This window comes from Corvus hawaiiensis, chromosome 1 (assembly GCF_020740725.1).
Source record: "Corvus hawaiiensis isolate bCorHaw1 chromosome 1, bCorHaw1.pri.cur, whole genome shotgun sequence".
NCBI lineage: Eukaryota > Metazoa > Chordata > Aves > Passeriformes > Corvidae > Corvus > Corvus hawaiiensis.
Genome location: NC_063213.1, coordinates 73987885 through 74008662, shown reverse-complemented (window position 1 = coordinate 74008662; position 20778 = coordinate 73987885). Strand labels below are relative to the sequence as shown.

The window sequence follows — 20778 nt, the reverse complement described above, 5'->3', positions numbered from 1 at the left end:
CACCAACAATGACTGAAGCTTTCTCTTTGTCTCCATAGCCTGACAGATTGATCCATTTAAATTGACACAAATATCAGCACGTTTTTCACCCGTACTCTATTAATCTATGCTTCACTTGTCTCAACATCTTGCGAGCTATAATGCTTTCACAGAATGTCTCAATCAGCACTGCTGAAATTGTGAACAGACACTACCATTGATCTTAGGAACTAATATAGTGTGGTGTATTGTCAGACCTTGACAAACAAACTCTTTCCAAATGCCAAAGGGCCCACAGTGTTTAATGGGACCACTCACTGTGTTGTCCCACAGTCCTTGGCCATAACTCTCTCATGTCTCCAACTGTGCATATTTTTCTATGCATCAACTAATGCTCAGGCTGTTTGGAGGTGGGTGAATGTCATTGATGATATATTGGTTTATGCATAGCTTGCAAGGACTTACAGCCCTTCTTAGTAGCAAGGACTTTTATAAATATGAAATGCTATCAATGGCTGCAGATTTCAGTTTGCATATACATAAAGCCCAACTATTTTCAATGGATCTGTAAATGTAGCCATTTTATTACAGATATTTTAATTAAAGAAGAGGGTGCATGGGGAAATCTTAGTAAACTAATTTACAAAATACAGAAATAAGCAATTGTTTTGCAATCACATGGTACTTGGTAGATGCAAGAAGGTAATTTTTATGATTTCTCCAATACAATTTTCATGTAAGTTTCAGAGAATAAATAATCATGTCATTAAAATAGTTACATTGCTATTATCAAAATAAATATTAAAAACTTTTTTTATTTCTGATTAAGACTTCTTCTGAAAGGGCTAACGCAAAAGAAATAATAACAATATAAAAGAGACACTACCAAAATCTGAAGTAAATCACACAGAAAAAATGGGCAACTTAAAAAATAGAGGTGACAAAAATGAACAGGTTCATGTCTGTTTACCCATGTACCAGAGTCAGAATATATTTTTGAATTGCATTATAATCCAAAAGTATTTAACTGCTCCAGTGGGTGTGGAATCAAAGACATTCATCTGTGTGTCTTTTTGCAGGAAGATTGTTATTTACATTCACTGTGTAGCTGTTTTCATTATTCGGTGATTTTAAAGTTTTCTGATTCTGGGCTGTGTTGAACTTCTCTAAGGCCTGCAAAAATTGCAAAGATGCTTAGCAAGATTTTCCAGTGTTGATGTGGATCCACTATTATAGAAAAATTTTAACAACCTATATTGAAACATAGTATTTAGAGAAATGCACTCTGACCATTTATATTTCATTGATCATCTTAGTGAATAATATTTCATCACATCTGATTGCCAAATCAGAGGTCCCTTTTGGTTTTGAACACCCATCCTGGTATATAACAGGTATAAAGTAGGCGCATATATAGAAGGTCATATTTTGCAATATTTCTAAAGGGTTTGCATTTTTGTTAGCAATGCAAAATTATTTGGCATTTCACTATTTGGTTACCCGATGGGGTTGGTGCTCCCCCAGTTTGCTTAGCAGACACCATAACTCAAAATGGTGGTCACAAAGCATTGACCAACAGGAGGAGCAGCTGCCCTGCTGTGCCTGTTGCATTTCAGCCAAGAGATTTTTGAATACTGTTTATTCAGTATGTATATTCAGTATGTAACTCAGCTCACTGAGTTACAAAGACTGGTTCTGACCATCCAAATACCATGAAAGAATAATGCTATGACCTATACTATAGGAAACAGGTGGAGGGGGTTCTTCTGCTCAGCAGTGTTTTAAAACAAATTGGAACGATAATTTATTCTGTGGGTTTATTTCAAAATTAAAAAAAAAAAAAAAATTAAGATGCTTGCACAGATATTGTGCTGTGTAATTACCTTGCCATTCCTGTTGCAGTACATGTATTATGTCCCTTCCGTCACATTACTTCTTTCCCTGAACCAGATTTTTATTACCATTGCTACTTTGTTACTCTGATTCCCTTGTGATTTTTAGGACAAATTTTCTCTTTCCTCTCTGACAGGAGGCTGCACTGTTTCGGTTTCTGCCAGTGAAAGTATCTTGCACTGTCACAGTCTAACTGTGCATGACATTCTCAAGGTTTGAATCTGTCACTTGAGTCTCGGTAGACTATGCTACTAATTTTAAAACTTGCTGTTTTTTCTTTAGGCAAAGAAATGTTCAAGTAGCTCTTTTGAAAGGTAGATTGTCACTGCACATGGTGGTAGATGTAATATTAGTAATTATCCTTTAGGAATTAGTCCAGTAAAACAGGAAAAAATCTATACTTTTGTCTGCCCTCACTGGAGGCTTTAAATATGCAGAAAACTGTCTTCATGTTCCTTTTCGTGAGATTGAGTGACTAGGTTTAATTAATCTTTGAATATGAAGCTGAAATGAACTCTGAGCCCTCTCAATTCAAACTTCTGTGCCAGTTTTATGAGGAATAGTGGCATACTAAGAGGAAATCTGAGACACAATACTATTTAGGCAATTGTCAAGCATGCAAACTCATCTGTGAAAGAAAATTTATTTCTGAAGAATGTGAGGCTTAGAAAAATTATAATTCATAATATTGTTCCCTATACATTTTCTTCTCTTGGGCTAATTTCAATGGAATTTGACAGAAGAATAGCTGTGCCAATTAAATGAGCTCCTGTAGGTCTTTTAGCAGATGGAAGGAAAAGGAAATCAGTACCTCCAGTGTAAGCCTAACATATAACAGCCACACAGCTGCCCATCATAGAAATGTTGTCAAGTTGGTATGGAATCCAGGGTTGGCTGCTAATTGCCTAGACTAGATGGGTATTCTGAGTGACAGAGAAGTCATTGAGAGTAGTTCATTAGGGTCTGGAAGTCACAGGGTAACTCAAAGAAGAACCTGGAAATATTACACATATATGAATATTAAGCCAGATCTCCCCAGGCTTTATTTAGTTCTGCACTCAGTGGAGCATCAATATGTGATACAAACTTGAAGAGAAGTTACTTGATTCCAAGAAAAAATACTGTCTTTCTTTCTTTGTTTTTTCGTTTGGTTTTTTTTTTTTTTTAACATGTGGTTTTTTCTTTTTTGTTTTTTAACAGAGAAGCTTTTGGCCATATTTAGCAGAAAGTGAGACAAGACATTCATGAACTGACACTGACTGGAAATGAGTCTGTTCTGTATACCTTCTTCCCTGAAATAAGTTTTTGAAATACTGTTAAGTAAAAGGAAAAATTATTCTTTGATAGTGCAGTAAAGGATGAAACTACAAATTTTTCTCACCAGGAGAGAAATTCTTCTCACCATCTATGTTCATGCTGAATATAATGATATTTACAAATTTTTCTTTGTTTTCATTTCCTGTTTTTCAGGAGGTGAGGAAAAAATTACATTGTGCCAGAAGATAGAAGACTTTTTCTACTGATACTCTTTAGATTTGCTATATATTTTTAGCCAATTTCCTTAATCACTCTGGAAAGCAACTGAGTCTGAATTGGTCCACACTGCATGCCTGACTGGCAGTCTCATGTGACTGTGATATGAACTGGAATCTTGTTTACTAAATCACGGCTCTGCCACATTTACTTGCAGTTTCTGTGCAAGTAGCCAGACTGAAATGAAGCATGACTTCTCTTAATCAGAAAGAATTCTAGATCTAAAGAATTTATTATCATGTCTAAGTGCAAGTAACAATGAAGACTTTCCCTGAATGTGTTTTCAAGTAGTATTTTTGAGGGAAAAAGATAAGTATTCCTGCTATTGTACAAATTAGACATAGTTCTGTTAGCCAGGGTTGCATTAAATGAAACATAGATTTAGAAGAAACATCAAGATTTTAGGTATAGGCTAGCTGTGTTGAAATTAATTAGAATAGGAAGGAATTTGGGCCCAGCTAGAGTTAAGAGAGCTGGACCTGAAATGGGTTTTAAGATGTTAGTAGCTGTTTACCAAATAACTGATGATGTGTCATTTGTATGTTTGCTTAGCTGTGCTTAGAACGAGGAATAGAAACATTGATAAGTTGGTGTAGGGAACAAGGACAATCACCAATTTCCTCCCTTGGTGGGAACCCATCCAAAAGTCACGCAAGAGGAAACTTAGAGGTCACTAAAGTAATTAGGATTGTTAAAGTTCAGAGAGGCAAAGAGGTCAAAATGAGGAAGATGAGTTACTTCATCTTATTAAGACCACTGGCCCAATTCAAGACCACCAACTCAATTCAGAACACACACTACGCATGCTTAATGACATGTAAGCTCATTTCCATATGAAGAGGAGAATGGGAGGTGTTAATGTTATGAATATGCATTTGTATTTTGGATATTCATAATATTTGGAAATAAAAAGTGTCATGTTTGCTTGTATTGGGGCCCTGCATCTTAGGGAGCAATCCCACGCAGTGCCTGGCGCCAAATAAAACATGCACTTTCTAACTCTAAACTGTTAGAGAGTTTTTGTCTGTCTCAGTTGGAAATCGATATTAGATCGATATTCAGATTTTGGTAAATCATAAAGGTACAGAAATTTGGCAGAAGATAAAACTGCTTGCATTCCAACTGGTCCTCAGATATCAGAGGTGCTTGTTGCATCTGGACTTAGTTTCTGATTTCACCTTATTTGCATTCTTAGGGATGTGAAAGTTAATATGCTAATAGGGCTTAGTGAGAGTCTTGGTGATTTTGGTCAAAATGTATAGTTGATACAAATGTAAAATAAACACTTTTGTCCTCCTCCATCCACCAATATGACCTTAAAGGCTGTCTGACCTTCACCAGAGAATCTTTGTACCCATTCTTATCTCCTTGCAGGACCAGACTCACAAGAAGGCTTGTTATGCATGGCAAAGGAGGAGTGAGTCTGATGGCTCATCACGGGGTTGTGAGGCCTCTGCTTCACCCCAGACACCCTTCAGGTGTCAGCCTTTCTTGAGGAGATTCAAGATCAGCAAGAGGCCCAGCTCATATTTTGTTCAACCAGCCTTCAACAGTTCTTCACAATCAAAGGCAACTCTGTAGTAAGTCTGACAATTTGTCACAACGATAAACACTTATACTGATATTTTCCTATGGAAACTGATAAGCATCATTAAGGAGTTAATTTCTTTTAGAAGGGGGGGGGGGAGAAAATAAATTTATTTCTCCTAACTGACATGAAGCACTAGCTTAATACAATAGGCCTAGAGCCAATAAGAGCTTTTGATTGGTTTCTTCATTTAATATCACAGAATCGCGGAACCACAGAGTGGGTCAGGCTGGAAGGGACCACAGTGTGTCATCTGGTCCAACCTTCCAGCTCAAGCAGGGTCATCCTAGAGCACATGGCACAGGACTGTGTCCAGATGGTTCTTGAATATTTCCAGTGAGGGAGTCTCCAGAACCTCTCTTGGCAATCTGCTGTAATGCATTGACATAACAGAGAACATAGGTTGCATGTAAAATATTTTTTAAATATTCTATTCTCTACTTAATGTTGCTGCATATAATAATTTTACTGTGATTTGCTGTAAATGAATTAAAATGCTTGGGTGCCTGATATATTGCTGAATAGCTAACCTACTATGATCTTATAAAAAAAGTCATTAAGCATTGCAGTGAATTGTGTCTGAGTAACCTGTCAAATCCTAAATTATTGATGCTTTCTATCAGGGTCTGAAAAATACTGTTACCAATCCTGCTGTCTGCATGAATAGAAACCCAGATCAGACGAATAGGAGGGCTGGGCAGAAGCACAGTTTGAGATACTGGTTTCTTCAATTTGGTGAAAGAGGCAAGACAGGGAGCCAGAAAGATTGGGGTGTATCTCCTGAAAATCCAAAGAAGGGGATATTCTTTAACAGTTGTTTTCAGAATAATAAGAAAATGGCCCAAGAACTGTAGCACTTAGTCTAGGTGAGATAGTATAGGTGAATAGAAAAAAACCCACACAATGCTAATACAATCAAGCTCTTTGCAACAGAAGAAATAGAAATTTATCTGTTCTTATTAATAAAAAACTTCTATAAAATAACAACTCATGTAGCACCATATTGATACAACTCTACATCCCATTGATTTTGTGTGAAGAGAAGCCAAATACTTACTCTGCAGTTTTTGAGAAGACTATGGAAACATGTAATCCAAAATGACTACTCAGAAGGCTGGAAGCTTCTCTTACAGAAAATACCAGTTGTATTAATGTAGTTTAAAAAATTAAAACCAGTAGCTCTGTAATGAATAAAACGTAATTTCACCTTTTAAAATCAGATTAAAAACCTGAACTATAGTAGATAAGTAATGAGAATTTGTAAAAGGAAACTAATCTCAAAGTAATTCTGAGAAATATATTGCATTAAAGACTTTGAGTTAATTTCTTATACTTTGCCTCTAATCACAGGAACATGATAATATTTCATGTTTTACCCTAGACTAGTATCATTTGCTGATTATCTGGAAAAAAATGTTCTAATTTAGAGAAGTACTTAAGTATGTTCCTAAGCTTCTGATACTTAACATAAAACTAGGAATTTAGACATCTGAGCTATCAAGCATGCCACACAATATTTAGACTACATGCTCAGAATTGGTGCTTTGTAGATGCCTACAATATTTCATTTAAATAAGATGGAATAAATGTTTGGCATTAAAATCTTTGAACAAAGTGAGCCTTCTGGAAAGACATGACCCTTCAAGATTCAGTAAAACGTCAGTTGCTGCATCTGTACTTACACCTGTAAGTAGTTTTGCTCAAAGGAATTTTCTGTTTGTAAAACTTCTGTTGCAGAAATGTTTATATGTTTATAAATTTATAGTGTTAGAAAAGGAATTTCTCTTGCTAATTATTTTCTGTTGCCCTTGGAATATTCCAAGATCAGTTAATTTCTAATTTTTGTACTAATTTTGACTTTTTGCCTTTTTTTCTTGTCACCCCAAAGCACATATGCAGTACATATCTAACTTGAATTTGTTTCTGATGATGTCAAGTTGATTGTCATTAGCGTAAGTGACTTCATCTCCTCCTTTTCTGTATGGAGCTCAGACAATAATGGTGCAGGCCAGCAGTTACTTCAGTAGGAATATGCAAGGAACTTGGGGAGTAAGAGGATTGAGGGAAAGACGAGGGAATGGAAAACATTATATATGGTTGATAGATAAATGGAGCAATTTAGTTCTGTGAGAGAGTGGTTCAGAGATAGTTGAAAGACTAAAAAGCAAGAGAAAGTGTGGATAAATACACTTCATATACTTACAAGGAAAAGTAGCAAGGTGTAATAAGACCATGGTGGTAGAGGAGCAAGAGAGGGAAGCCTCTCTCTTCAACGAATGTTTGTTACATTCACTGAAAGTGACATTTTAGAATGCAACTTGATGAATTGCAAACTGAAGATGATTATTACATGAGTCAGGAAAATATTTTAAAAGAATGTAATATATTTTGAAGCCAACTGCATGCTACTGAAACAGTCATAATAAAGGTAGCATAGTTGTTGTTGGCAGAGGGTAATTTATTTAAAAAAAAGAGATCAGAGATCAGTGGATCCCCACAGTATGTGTTTTAGTTTTCAAGTTAACCATGTGGAAAATCTCACCTACCTATAAAGATGGTTTCAATCAGTTTTTAATGTGTATACAACAAATTGCAAGCTCTGAGGGGCCAGGAACTTTGACTTAAATGATAGATGTAATAATCTGATGCTCAGCTACCCCTTTTATATAAAATTAATCTTTAATTATTAGCACTCAATATCTTTTGTCTGAGCTGCGTATAACAAGCAGTGAAGATGACTACTAAAAAGTCATTAGAAGTATGTTGCTGGTTCCTCAGCTTGGTAATATTTCTAGAAGAAAAAAATTAGAAGTTTGGAAGGATGCAGTTCCCTGAAATAAATTCCAGTAAAAATAAAACTTTGGAAGATTTGTATGAGAAATTAATTGTTTAAAAAAAATGTTCATTTGTGTGGATAGTCTAAAAATATTCATGAAATAATAAATATATTTTATATTTTCCTCCTTGTTTCATTTAAATTCTTTTATTTTGAAGGGATTTTCACTACTTCTTCCCTCCCTTGTTTCCTTCTTTTCAATTTTAGAACTTTAAGAATTGCTTGGATCACACATTTTCTTCTTCCTTCATACCTTTCCTCCAGGATGTGATGCTTATGGAAACACACCAATTACCATGAAACACTTGACAGTCACTGAAATTGACAGCACTGATGCTAGGGAGCATATTAGAAACGACAGTCATTGACATAGTACTGGAGGGTTTCTGTACATTACAATAAAATGTTATATTGGGAGATATTTTCAAGTGCTTCCACCACAACATTTGTGCTTTTTCATTTTTAGTGTGTTTGAATAGCCTCTCCAATGTCTGTGAGTACTGCATTAGGGCAGTCTGTTAGAAAATATGTGTAGTGACTGAAATTGGAAAGGGAACTCTCAATAGAGCAGTGCCTTTTCTTTAACCACGGGCAGTGACATAAAAAAAACGCTGAATACAAAACTCGATAAATTTTTATGTTCTGTCTCTTCTATGAGCTGAAGGATCAAAGCTGCCATAATACTTAGAATAATTAACTGAAATAAGTGGTGACTATTTAAAGAAAAGAACATATGCATTGCTAATGAATATTAATGTTACTATGGCTAAATGGTCAAGAAAGGAAAGAAATTCAAATGTTCGCCAATAACATCACTACTGAAAAATAAATTCTGACATATTTATGTTGGTTTTCTTAACATCTTGCTCTGACTCTGGAATATAATTATCTGGTGCAATTCCATGCTGAGGCTGATGGTACATCAGAGCAACACTCCACAATTTTTTTAATAACTTTTGATGCAGAGTGATGTAAAAAACTTTTGAGAATTGAAAACATTCCTTCAGGGCAAAAGGCTTGGAATCATTGAATTTGAATGAAGATAATCTGCAAAAGACTGACTGCATCATTTGCACTCAGTTGTGCTATTGATTTCAAACATCCCATGCTTGCTTTTGCTGCTACATGAGTTAGCAGTGTTGACTGACTTTGCTCAAACATGTCAGTGTTGTGAGAATTTTTTCTCCTTCCTTTACTTTCTTTTTTTTTTCTGAATGCACAGCGATTTTATAGTTCTATGCCTTCTACTTAAACAGGGTTTTAAAATGAAAGTGAACTAGTACCATGTCTTTCCAGTTAGTTACATTAATGTTTGTCAGAGTAATAATCAGGGTTATGTATTCGATTTTCCCCCTCCCCCCCCCCCCCTTTAAATTCTATAATCATCGAATTATGGAATAGTTTGTGTTGACACAGACCTTTAAAGGTCATCCAGTCCAACCCTCCTTGCAATGAGAAGGGGCATTTTCCAGTCTATCAAGGTGCTCAGAGTCTTGTCCAATCTTACTTTGAATGTTTCTAGGGATGGAACATCTACCACCACTCTGGGCACCTGTCCCACAGTTTCACCACCCTCATCACAAAAAAAATTTCATCTTTATATTTAGTCTGAATCTACTCTCTTTTAGACTAAGCCCATTACCCCTTGTCCTATGGCAACAGGACCTGCTAAAAAGCTATTATTTGCTTGACAAAGAAACATCTTAGTGTAGTGAGCACTTTGCTTTCTGTAACATGTAGCTGTGTGGGGTTTTTTTAAGCAAAAGGTGTTGTCATGGGCAACAGAGCAGAAGAATGGGCTGCTTCTCTTTATTTTTCCCTTCCTCCTCACTTTTAATTAAAAAAACGGAAAAAAGAGATTGTAGCCATTGCATTTAGTGCTCATTTACCTCTGTTAAGGAGAGTGCTTTGATGCACCTAATGGGCACTACAATTTTGCCAAGTCAATAACTTCTGAAATATAAGGTCATTCGAGTTAACGTTTATAAACATAAATGCGATGCTCTAACAACACTGCATAAAACACTAACGGATCACACACCGCATCAAGCATTGCAGTGCCAATATAATCCATTGCCATAAAGGCAAATTACTGCTGCAGGAGCACAGAAGCATCCCTGTTTCAGGTGGTATTGTATATCTGACATGTCAAAACAACAGTGGCAATGTATCAGATCGAGAGAAGTATAAAATGTCAAGACAAAACTGAGATTCAAAAAGGGAGTAGAAAACACTATTTTTGAAATTTAACAATGTCAGACAGTACAATGGAGAGTTAAAAGAAATGTCAATCAAGACTGTGAAGCTGCAGTTTGGAATGAAATCTGAAGCATAAGAGCCTCTGGTGTTAAATTTGTAAAAAGATATTCATCATAGCCTAACATGTTTAATTGTTCACGAACTGAAAAATGTGCATGTCTGTATACTGAAACTCATCATGCTTTGTCTCTTCTCATGTAAACTTCTTAAAAGTCTGAGAAAAATAGGCTGAGGTTTTTTGTTTGTGAGAAGAAATTTGCTTTACAGAGTAATACAATATGCTTGTTAGAACCTTGGTTCACTCATTTAGTAATAGCAGATTTTTAAAAATTTAAATATTTTTAATATTTTTTCTAATTTAAATAGATCCTGGAAATTAATTTGACTAAGTTAATGTCTCTGGTTTTAAACAATTTTAAAGTAATGGACAAACAGTAGGCTTGGAGGGAATACTGCAGGATACATGCATGGGAACTGTGAGTTTGTGAGAAATCTGTTTGGGATTATTTTGCAAAAGTTGGCAGGATTTGTGAAGTAGTTCTTCCACACTGCTAAGAAAGTTTAAAGCCTTGGATGGAGTACTGAGTTGGTTTTAGATTCTGCACTTTGAGGAAGGTATGAATAAAGGGTCCCAGGGAGATCAAAGAGAATATTCAGAATTCTTGAAAATATGGCATCATTACAAAATATGAAATAAAATGGGACTAGATAGAGAAGCCCAGGCATGGAGGACAAGAGAGGAAGAAAGGGCAGCATTATGAATTGGGGGCTTAATTCAGTTTTTGGATGCATCTAAAACTGCTGCCAGCAGGCAGAGAAAGAAAATAAAATAGATCATTGATACCATGTACAAGGACTAGTGAAACTAACACCATCAAAAAAGATTCACATTAGACACAAACAAACAGAATCTTCTGATGGCAATGACGTAGATATACTGACACTTAACACTTTGGAGGTTTCAGAACATCTGTCACCATAAACTGTTTTCTCTGAGACAGGCCAATATTCAATGGAAATAATACTGATTAGAAGATGGTCCTTTATCAGAGGGGAGAAAGGGTGAGACATGGTTAGACTCTGACAGCTGTGAATGTAATAATGTTACAGGGAGGAAAAAAGGCTTGGTGACTGCCCAAAGTGTGTATTTCCTAGACTGCTGACAGCTGAGAAGAAAACAATGAAATCAAACTGTGTATTTGGGACCGCTTTCTTATGACATTTTTCAAAAATAATTATGAAAACATTAAAAACCATGATTTGTTAAAGATAGGCCAGTGGTCTGTATATGGGTTCTCCAGGCTTCCTTGCTGAAAAAGGTTATGGCTGGATGAGTTTTTGTAAAAGGTGAGGCACATAATTATCTTTGTGTAGTTGGTCAAAAAAGTCTATCCCTTCCTTTCAATATGTTTTTAGTTGAATTGCAGCACACAGACATGGGATTATAATCCAACAATATTTGGTTGTTTTGGTGTTCTTTTTTTGTTTGTTTGTGGTTTTTTTGGGTGATTTTTATTTTGTTTGGTTGGTTAGGGTTTTTTTTTTTTTCTTTTTTTTTAGATGAAACCAGCCGATAATTGGTGCCTAGGAAACTTTATTGAAACTAATGTTGTTTTTGTTACATGAATTTATGTTAAAAACTATCTCATATATAAACTTGTCCACAAAAATTCTGTAGATTTGGAGCCATAATTTTTATTTTTCTGTATGACTATTATAAGTAAAATGTAAATAACAATTTTATTATTTAAAAACACATAATATTTTGAAGAATGGTATTGTGGCTTTTGTTGCTGCTCTTCATTAAAGAAAACATAACAAGGGTGAGCTAAAGGTAAGGCTTGGGGCATTGTTATGTCAAAAGGATTGATTCTGAGTTGTTTGGGACTTTTTGTAAACAAGCCAGTTGAAATATAGGGTAGCTAGGACTTAAGATGTGAAAGTGGCAAATCTAATTACAAGCTGAATTAGAAAACGTCAGTGAAGGAAAATGACACTACTATTTACATAATTTACTGCTTTTAGGGTTCTTTTTTATAATTTTTATATTTTATTATGGAGAAAGGGAATAAGATGATGTTCTTTGAAATGAAATCCCAATTATGTTTTTCATGCAATATTTTTATTAATGACCTGAATCATTCTAGCTCCTGATTTTACCCTCCTGTGATCCATTCCACATAAGGCTTCTCACCACTTTGTCACACATTAGTGGCAAAAGAGGCCCATAAATATGTGTGATATTTTTTTAATGTTTGCAGATAAATTGTTGGGTAAATTTATGTTTGTCTGCTGTAGGTATGACAATACTTTCCCTGACCTCACTAAGCATATATTAAATGAAGGTTTTATTCAGTCTATGAACACCAATTTTGACGTGGATGCTTATGCACTTGATTAAAATATAAAAAAAATCTTAGTGAGATGCTTAAAACTTTTTTATGTCTTACCTAATAACTAGAAAGACTTTGGTTTTGGGGGAAGAAGGCAGTGAGCTTAATATGCACTTCCTTCTTCTGACAAACAGCAGCCTATACATACTCGAGCAGAGCTATTGCCAAAGGTTTCAAGTGTGGTTCTACCAACCACAAGAGAAAAAGCAAACAATTAAAAAACAGCCTTCCTCCTCTTTCCCAAGGCTCATTTGAATACCTCTACTTTCAACTTCCTAGTCTCAGTTTCCCTTTTTTTCACCATGCATTGCACTCATTCTTTCCCAGTCCCTTCAGCAAAGTAACAGGCTGGATCATGGGTGTAATACTGTGTCTGCCATTCCCAGAGTTCTAGTTTTCCTCTTCTAGTCCTTGCTGCTGCTTCATTTGCCTCTGCTCTGGCATGGTTTACAGTCCTTCCCAGGACTTCCCCTTTGGCCATGCCAAAAGTCACCTGCAGGCCTAGCGGGCTGCATCTCCTTTATCACAGAACACCTTCGGGGTCTCTCACTGTCCTGTAAGCACACTGTAGCTGCCCAAGCAACTTCAGTCTACTATCCCCTTATTTCTTATTCCTTCCATGGGTATATTTCATCCTTGCAGATTTGCATGACCTGTTGGCTTGTTCTTCCAGCCTGTCTTGGTCACTGCGCAATATTCCTTCTTTTAAGCATATGCCTCTTCCTCCACGCACATATCATCTGCAAATGTAACAACAGTGCACCCCATGGCCTCCTCCCAGGACAGACCTCTGTGGCACTCCACTTTTTGCTCACTTCTGGGTGCAGTACAAGCCATTAACCACTATCCTCTGAACCTGATTGTCCCAACCGCATTTTATTGATCATGTTGTCCACACATCCAGGTCATAATATCTCTCCTTGTGTCCACTGTCCTGAAATCACCTGCTACATTTAGCTACAGACCCATATTTTCCTTGTTCAGCCTTTGGACAGCGGTGTAGTGGTAGAAGCTCTTCTTGTTGCCCCTGATGTCCTCAATTTCTTCTTTTTTTAGTGAGGAATAAAATTCTGTGTGGAAATTTGGTTCAATGAATGACATTTTGTCCTAGACACAGAAATACATGAAATGAAAGACTATGTTATAGTTAGAGTCATTGAGAAAAGCTATTCAGCAATAACAGTATGATTGTTCCTATAACTGCATTCATAATGAGAAATACATCTGTTGTCATCATTTAAGTGCTACAAGCAATAAATTTTCCTATCCTAAAACTTTATAGGAGCAATTAAACATTTTTTATGAACTCATTAGTATTACATGGGTGAGAAAAAGCAGGTTTTGTGCTGTATTTCACATAGCTAGATAGCTGTGCTGACTATATTCCTTTTTATTTAAAACTTTTCTAGAGACAAAAGTGATTGAGAAAAGGTGTTTTCTGTAGGCTTTCTTTTTTGATATCAGCTTCTAAAGCTGAGTGATAACTTACAAGCAATGCATGAATAGATTGAAAATTCAGATTATGACAAATAAGACTTCTTGACAAAACCTGACATTTCAACTTAGTTTTCAGCCATGTTTATTTCTTTCAATATTATGCAGTTGATATTACCTTTTTCTCCCCCTTCTTTCTTAAAGCCCTTAAAGTTAATGTTTTGTCTTAACTTGGGGTGAAAAGTCTCAGGATGTGATTTCTTGTAATTTCTGAAGATGAATTTTTTTTTTTTATTTCTTCTCTCACTACTTTGCTTTTTTGCCTTTTGCATCTATTGCTCTCAAATCTGTTGCTATATTACTTCATTTTTAACTCATATACGAACTGTTAACATTTCACCCATCCTAAAAATTGCTTTACTGGACAGTATTTAAAGCATTTACATGTTGTGTAATTATAGAAAATAAAGTGCTTAATGAGTGAAGACTTTGTTTCTATCCTTTAATAAATACTTAAGACTTCCTAAATATACTTTCTAGGTAGTATACTTGTATATTGGCTATGCTAGGGGAAGATACTTTTTTAAACAAATACTGCTTTGGCTTTGGAAACAGGAGGCAAAACTTCAGTTCTTACTGAAAATGTCCTAGAATTTTGAGCACTAATTTATCAGTTTATAAAGTATCCTTCAAAGTAGTCTGCTTTTCTGATGAAGTTACTAAAATACTTTCGCCATTCATGGCAGTATCAATATGCATTGTCTGTATGTCTTCTGATAGGAGTCTTTTGAGGGTAAAAGCTTTTTATTTTGCCTTTGTTTCTGTTTATTTGCTCTAAGACTTTGAGAATATTACAGAAAATTAAGGGAAATTTCTCTTTACAGGACTTTTTTTTCTTTAAAAAGGACACAGTCCACTGCATTTAAAATTACTTGGAATAACTGCAAAATCAGATGCTTGCCCTTCATTATGGATGTTGGTATGTAAAAGAAACTCTTGATTCTACATTTAAATTAATCTAGAGATGTGGAGTAAATTAATCTTCATTCAGTATTAATTTATTAATGCAAATAACAGAAGAAGACAAATCTGCAAGGCAAAGTAATAGTTTTGATCAATTTTTTTCCCTGTTGTCTCCACTGTGTTCAGTTGGAAATGCTTTCTTTTGTTTATCATCATCTACTCTTGGAGTCTTGCTTCTATTTGTTTTGGTATAGTTGCATTTTTGCCTTTAGAATGCTATGACAGCTATGTTCTTTGCTTTTAAAAAATAAATCAATATTTAATCAAAAAAGATAAAATGATGGCATTGGTTGGGAGTCTGGCTCTCAAACCCAAGTTGTTGACAGGTTTTCCTTCCCTGTCAATAGGAGAGAACTTTGAAGATCTTTCTATAGGGGTACAATGGTGCAGGGAGAATGCAGAAATTTGAAGTTTAACTGAAATGTCTGAGCTAGTGCATGGAAGCTTGTCCGAAGTAAAAAATTGTGGTTTGTGTTACCATATTGTTGTGCTTGCACTTCAACACTAGTTTATGAAGTGGCTTGTATCAGAGCAAAAAAGGAATTAGGCCATGTGTAGTTGCTCATTTGGTATGTCTTTCCCAGTAGCCATCTTGTATAACTAGCAAGCAGTGTCTCTGCTATTACTCTACAGACACCAAACCTCCCACTCTCACCCATTAGCTGCAAAGAGTTGCACTAGAGCCTGTTTTAAATCCTGCTATTCCAGAGCCATGTTATATTACCCTAAATTAATGCTCACGTTGGAACAGGTTTGATCCATCATGTTCCTACATTCAGCTGTTACACCAGGTAATAATCAGCTCATCCCAGTATTTTCCTTAATCAACTTACAGTGTAGATCCTGTGTTGTGATACTTCATCTGTACCTTTCTGCACATTGAATGGCATCATAGTCGCTGGCCAATAAGGAAACAACCTTATGTTGCATAAGCTCTGATATTTCATCATGCTAAACCTGCACGTGTTATTGATGATGGATTATATACTCAGATCCTGCTTAATGCTAGATTTGGATGTTTCCTGTTGCATACATTTATTTCTCAGTAATTGTTAAACAGCTGGAAAAAGTTTGATAGCAGTTACCCTGTTATGCTTAACCTCAGCTACCCACCTACATTTTTGTGAATGTTCTTAATGTTAAGCATTCAGATCAAGTTTATTCTTATCTTTCATACTACCCAATCTGCATGCATTTATTTTCCATAGCATCTATTTGACTGAAAAAGATGGGACTGCATATATCCTGTCATGACTAAACTGGACTCATCTCCCTGCCTGTCACTCTAAAATAAATTGAATGCAGGTAAACTCTTTTCCAGATATCTCTCTTTTGACCTGCAAACCTTATCAGCTACGTACGCTTTACAGCAGAGACAGTTGGTCTATTTTTCTGGCTTTTGAGTTGACTCACCACCCTTATTGTTAGCTTTAACTTTGTTAAAATACTGTTTGACAGCTGTCTGCAAAGAACTACTGATCATGTAAGCATATGGTTATCCATAGAGAGAACAGGAGACCCCCTTGCCCTTGAAGCATCCCTGAAGCAAGAGGTTTTGTGTACCTTTTACTTATATTCATGTTATTTCTTGAGGGTTTATTGCAGTTTTCCAGTCGTTTAAGTTTCAGAATCTTTTTTTTTTCCAATTTAAGTGAACAGTTGTCTAATGAAAGCTATAAATTCTCCATGGATGATTAGTGAAATGGCAAAAAACCCCATGAAGATACTTAGGGCACAGTGCCTATGGGAAAAAAAAAAAAAAAAACAACCTCTTGTGTGTGTGTGTCTACCACAGGGCTGGGCAATGAATGAATGTGAGTTGTCAGCTGTGTGATATGATTTTCAGAGATATGATTCATCAGTTCTCACCTTTATCATTCAAGAGTCAGTTCTATTTATTTTTCTTCTAGAAATTGCAGTTACGAGTTTCTAAACAGAGGAGATTAGGTCCTGGTTACTTACTGCCTGTCAAGTAAACTAGGTCCTTTAGGCTTTCTCAGATGTTCAGATTAAATGGTCAAGATGCTACAGAAGGTTACTTTTTTACATGACTTGAAAGATCCAGAAAATAGATCCAGTAAGGTATTGAGGTAGTCACCAAGTGTCATGCAGAAAAGATCAAGGAGAAACACTGAATTTGGGTCCAGTTCAAGCCTGCTGAAGGATCTGTATGTGATTTATGGTAAGGCATATATGGCTGCAGCCACAATAAGGAGTCTGAAATACTGCCACTTCTGATAATATATTCTGTTGAACGTTCCTGAAATATTGAGACTGCTATGATTTTGTGTAAAATACCTTCATTTGGACCCTAATTTCTAATTTGATCCCTGCTCAGAATTTCTCCCACTCTGGAACAGACAAGCAGCCCACTGAAGTTTACAAAGTGGGTATTACTCTATGGACTATTTTCTGTGCCTGCACAAAATATTTTTAAAACACTGACCTGAGATGTAGGATTTCATAGCTTCAAACAGTAGTGCAGCTGAAGCGAATTTCCATGAAGTACTTATTAAATCAACAAATAGAACCCCTTGTCTCTCCATTCTCACTTTTTATACGCTCAGTGAAACCACAGGCTATCACACTCATACTCTGGCTTAATATATATTTTATGCAGGTTGAAACAAGTTCATCAGTGGAAATCAGAGAAAATTCATTGCTTTCACATAACCATAACCCAGTGGTTGAGCATGCTTCTGTGGAAGTTGAGGTAGAGTTTCGAATTCTCATCAAATAAGCGAAATCCCAGCCTTTCATAATCTGTGCCTAGTGCATTACAAGGCTTGATGGTCACAGAGAGCTCACTATCTTTTCTGGAGTTTTAGCTAAGAAGATGAGTGGAGAAAACTTCCTGATTCCAAAGAGTATTTTTAGTTAAATACTGTGTCTGAATCTGAATGTTGAATCTGACGGGCTCTAGTCTTAGGGTCTAAATATTATTCAAGAACAGTAAGAGGGAAATAGGAATATCTGTTTTTTGTAAGTTACCTTCTGAAACTTCTTTCCTATAATACAAGTTAAGTAAACTTCACAAACATTTGTTTTTTCCAACCCACAAGCTTATTTTTTCTGCATGTTGGCACTTTAGCTGCATTCATCTGCCATCTTGTGGTACGTTGGCTTAATCTCAAGTGTACAGAAATGCACATACATTATTTATTATATTTTATAAAATTTTCCTGCCACACATTAGGAATTGCCAGAGTGATACAATCAGATTTTACTTTTGTGGGCTACTGCATACAATAAATGAATTTTCATGCACTATTTTCTTTTTAATTTTGGAAAACAAATGAAAGACTGAAAAATCAGCCAATTGCATAGTAGTTCTTGTTAAACATATTTCTCATTTATTAGAAATCACATATATTTAAAAGATTTTTGACTTTATATTATGTTTACTTGTCTCAATAAATTAACACATTTCAATTCAATAAAAACCCTAAGAATAATTTTTCTTGAAGTTTTCAAAAACAGTTACTGGTAAAAACAGTAGAAAGACATTGTGAACAAATGTAAGCTTAAAAGTAGATCCTTCTTGCTCCCTAAATTGTTTACAAGATCCAGGTGTATTTATAGAGGCTAATTTAGTTAAAAACATCATTGCAGTGACTCTGATATGTTGATGTATTTATTATTATCTGTCAAACCTATTGTCGTATTTTTGGCTCCAGAAGCTTTATAGAAAAGGACAGGACAACTTGTAATGGAAAACCATTCATACTCCATTGGTATTTAGCCTCTTACAAATTTAGATATATGCTTATGTAAATTATATGTATTGAACACACAGGCATATTGAAGAATTTTTTTATTCATTTTACCAAAGAGTAACACAAGAGTAATTAAAATAGACAAAGGGCAGGATGTAAAAACCCTTTTGAAAATTACCTAAGTAAGAGTGCCTTGATCCTGCAATTGGTTTCAGGCTGAATTCTGTTAATCAAATTAAAATTATATGATGTTTATAACTTCTGCTTCTTTGGATTTATCTAAACTATTCACCTAGCTCAACTTATAAGAGCTAACTTTACAGTGAAGAGTTGAAACATTCCTTCCTGGATCTGCCTTGTGTATTGGTATATAGGACATATAAAATACATGGAAAAAATACTTGTGAAAATGTAATTAAAAGGCTTTTATTCAGTTTCTTAGGCTAATTTTTATATATAATTAAAAGCATATAATTGTGACTCCCGTCTTGTATTTTACTAGTTTGGAAAGCTACAGAAAATTCTAACATTTATTAACCAATATGGTTAAATATAAAACATGATTGCAATGCAATTTTGCAAATACTAGTACTGACATTAAAAAATATATCTCTACAGCTGTGAATATCCAGAGAAATATATTTGAAAGGACTTTTTTAAACCCATTCTGGACTGTTAACTCTCCTACTTTCTTGACAACGAGATCTACATCACAAGATTAGCTATGTTTGGTTGGTCCCTAAAAAGCAATTTGGCTCTAAATCTGAGCATGCTCTTTTCCCAGTCAAGCCAGCAATGTGAGGCAGCATGAGTTAAGCCTGAAAACCTCCATGCTTTAGAAATATATTATAAAGCATGCAAAATCCAAATTATTGATTTTCAGTAAGGAGATGGGGTTTTTATTTCCAAAAGGGAGATAAAAAGGAATATTGTTTCCAACTTTGAAGGAAGGTGGCAGTCCATTTCTGAGTATTGGATAAAGGTCAATTCTGACACTAATAACAGTAAGAGTTAATATTGTGATACCATGGCGCAGACTGGGAATTCCAAATTTTACCAGTTTGAATGCTCAGTTCAGCTTAACACCCAGGAGTTCAGCCTTGTTAAACAGTTACCTTTTTGTGAATCTCAGTAAAACTCAAAATTATTTAACTTTGAAAATTATGACAATTTTTTTCCAAATACAAAACAGATCCATGAGATTAAAATTATTATTTTGATGTCTACATGTCACCATTCATGGACTTTTTCTCCAGTGACCACCTCCATTCTCTTATGACTGAGCAAGGATTGGGTTCTATCCTCTGTAGAACAGGAACAATTTATTTATATGACCAGTTAAACATGATTTGCTGGCAATTTCTAGTTTAAGGTCTGTTACCCCTTTGTTACAATGAAAAGATAAAGCTATCCCATGTACTAGTCAGGCCCAGGTGTATGAAGTACCTCCTATTTCATGTACAAGATGATGAAAATTGTCATAGTAACTGTCATGATATTCAGGCGTCCCTGACCAAAAGTTAAAAAAAAAAAGATCAGGTGGTTATGGCTCTGTGGTTCATTCACTCTGCTGTCTTAAAATAATATTTCTAGAGAAAGAAACAATTTTACTATGGAATAGAGAAGCTATTTCTACTTGTAGGCCTTGTGACAACTATGTAAACACATAAGAAATTAATACAAGCTTAGATGGGCACCAAAAAAGATGCTAATGTAGAACTGTACCATACTTTTTTTTTTTCTTTAAAAGAAGTAAATTAATATTAAACACCTATATAAAGCATATATTTGGGAAATGTCATATATTTCCCAATTAGAACAGCTTAACTTATTCTTTAATACAATTGCAGAATTCAAATTTGGTGATCCTACTTTTACTGCTGCAAGTGATTGATTTGCACTAATAAATTAGCACTAACTGAACATTGTCAAAATTTTAGTATTCTGTTGTTCACTGATTTGAGCATAAGGAGATAAGGCAAATAGGGTTTAGTCATAATGATAACTCAGTTCCAGTGATATCAAGTTTTTCCTTGAAATGCTTAAGAAAGACCATTGAGTCTGCTAGATGAAATGTAAAATTGCAAGGATTTGTAGAGATGTAGTTAGTTTTGTTTTCTGTGT

General features: G+C 35.2%; 1 long non-coding RNA gene across 1 annotated transcript; it reads left to right on the top strand.

The window, feature by feature from the left end:
- The first annotated feature begins 4271 nt into the window (after positions 1-4271).
- LOC125335278 lies at positions 4272-17640 on the top strand. The gene is made up of 4 exons (XR_007207401.1): positions 4272-4985; positions 14800-14894; positions 16147-16243; positions 17559-17640. It is a non-coding gene; the product is annotated as an uncharacterized LOC125335278 (long non-coding RNA).
- The last annotated feature ends 3138 nt before the right edge of the window (positions 17641-20778 follow it).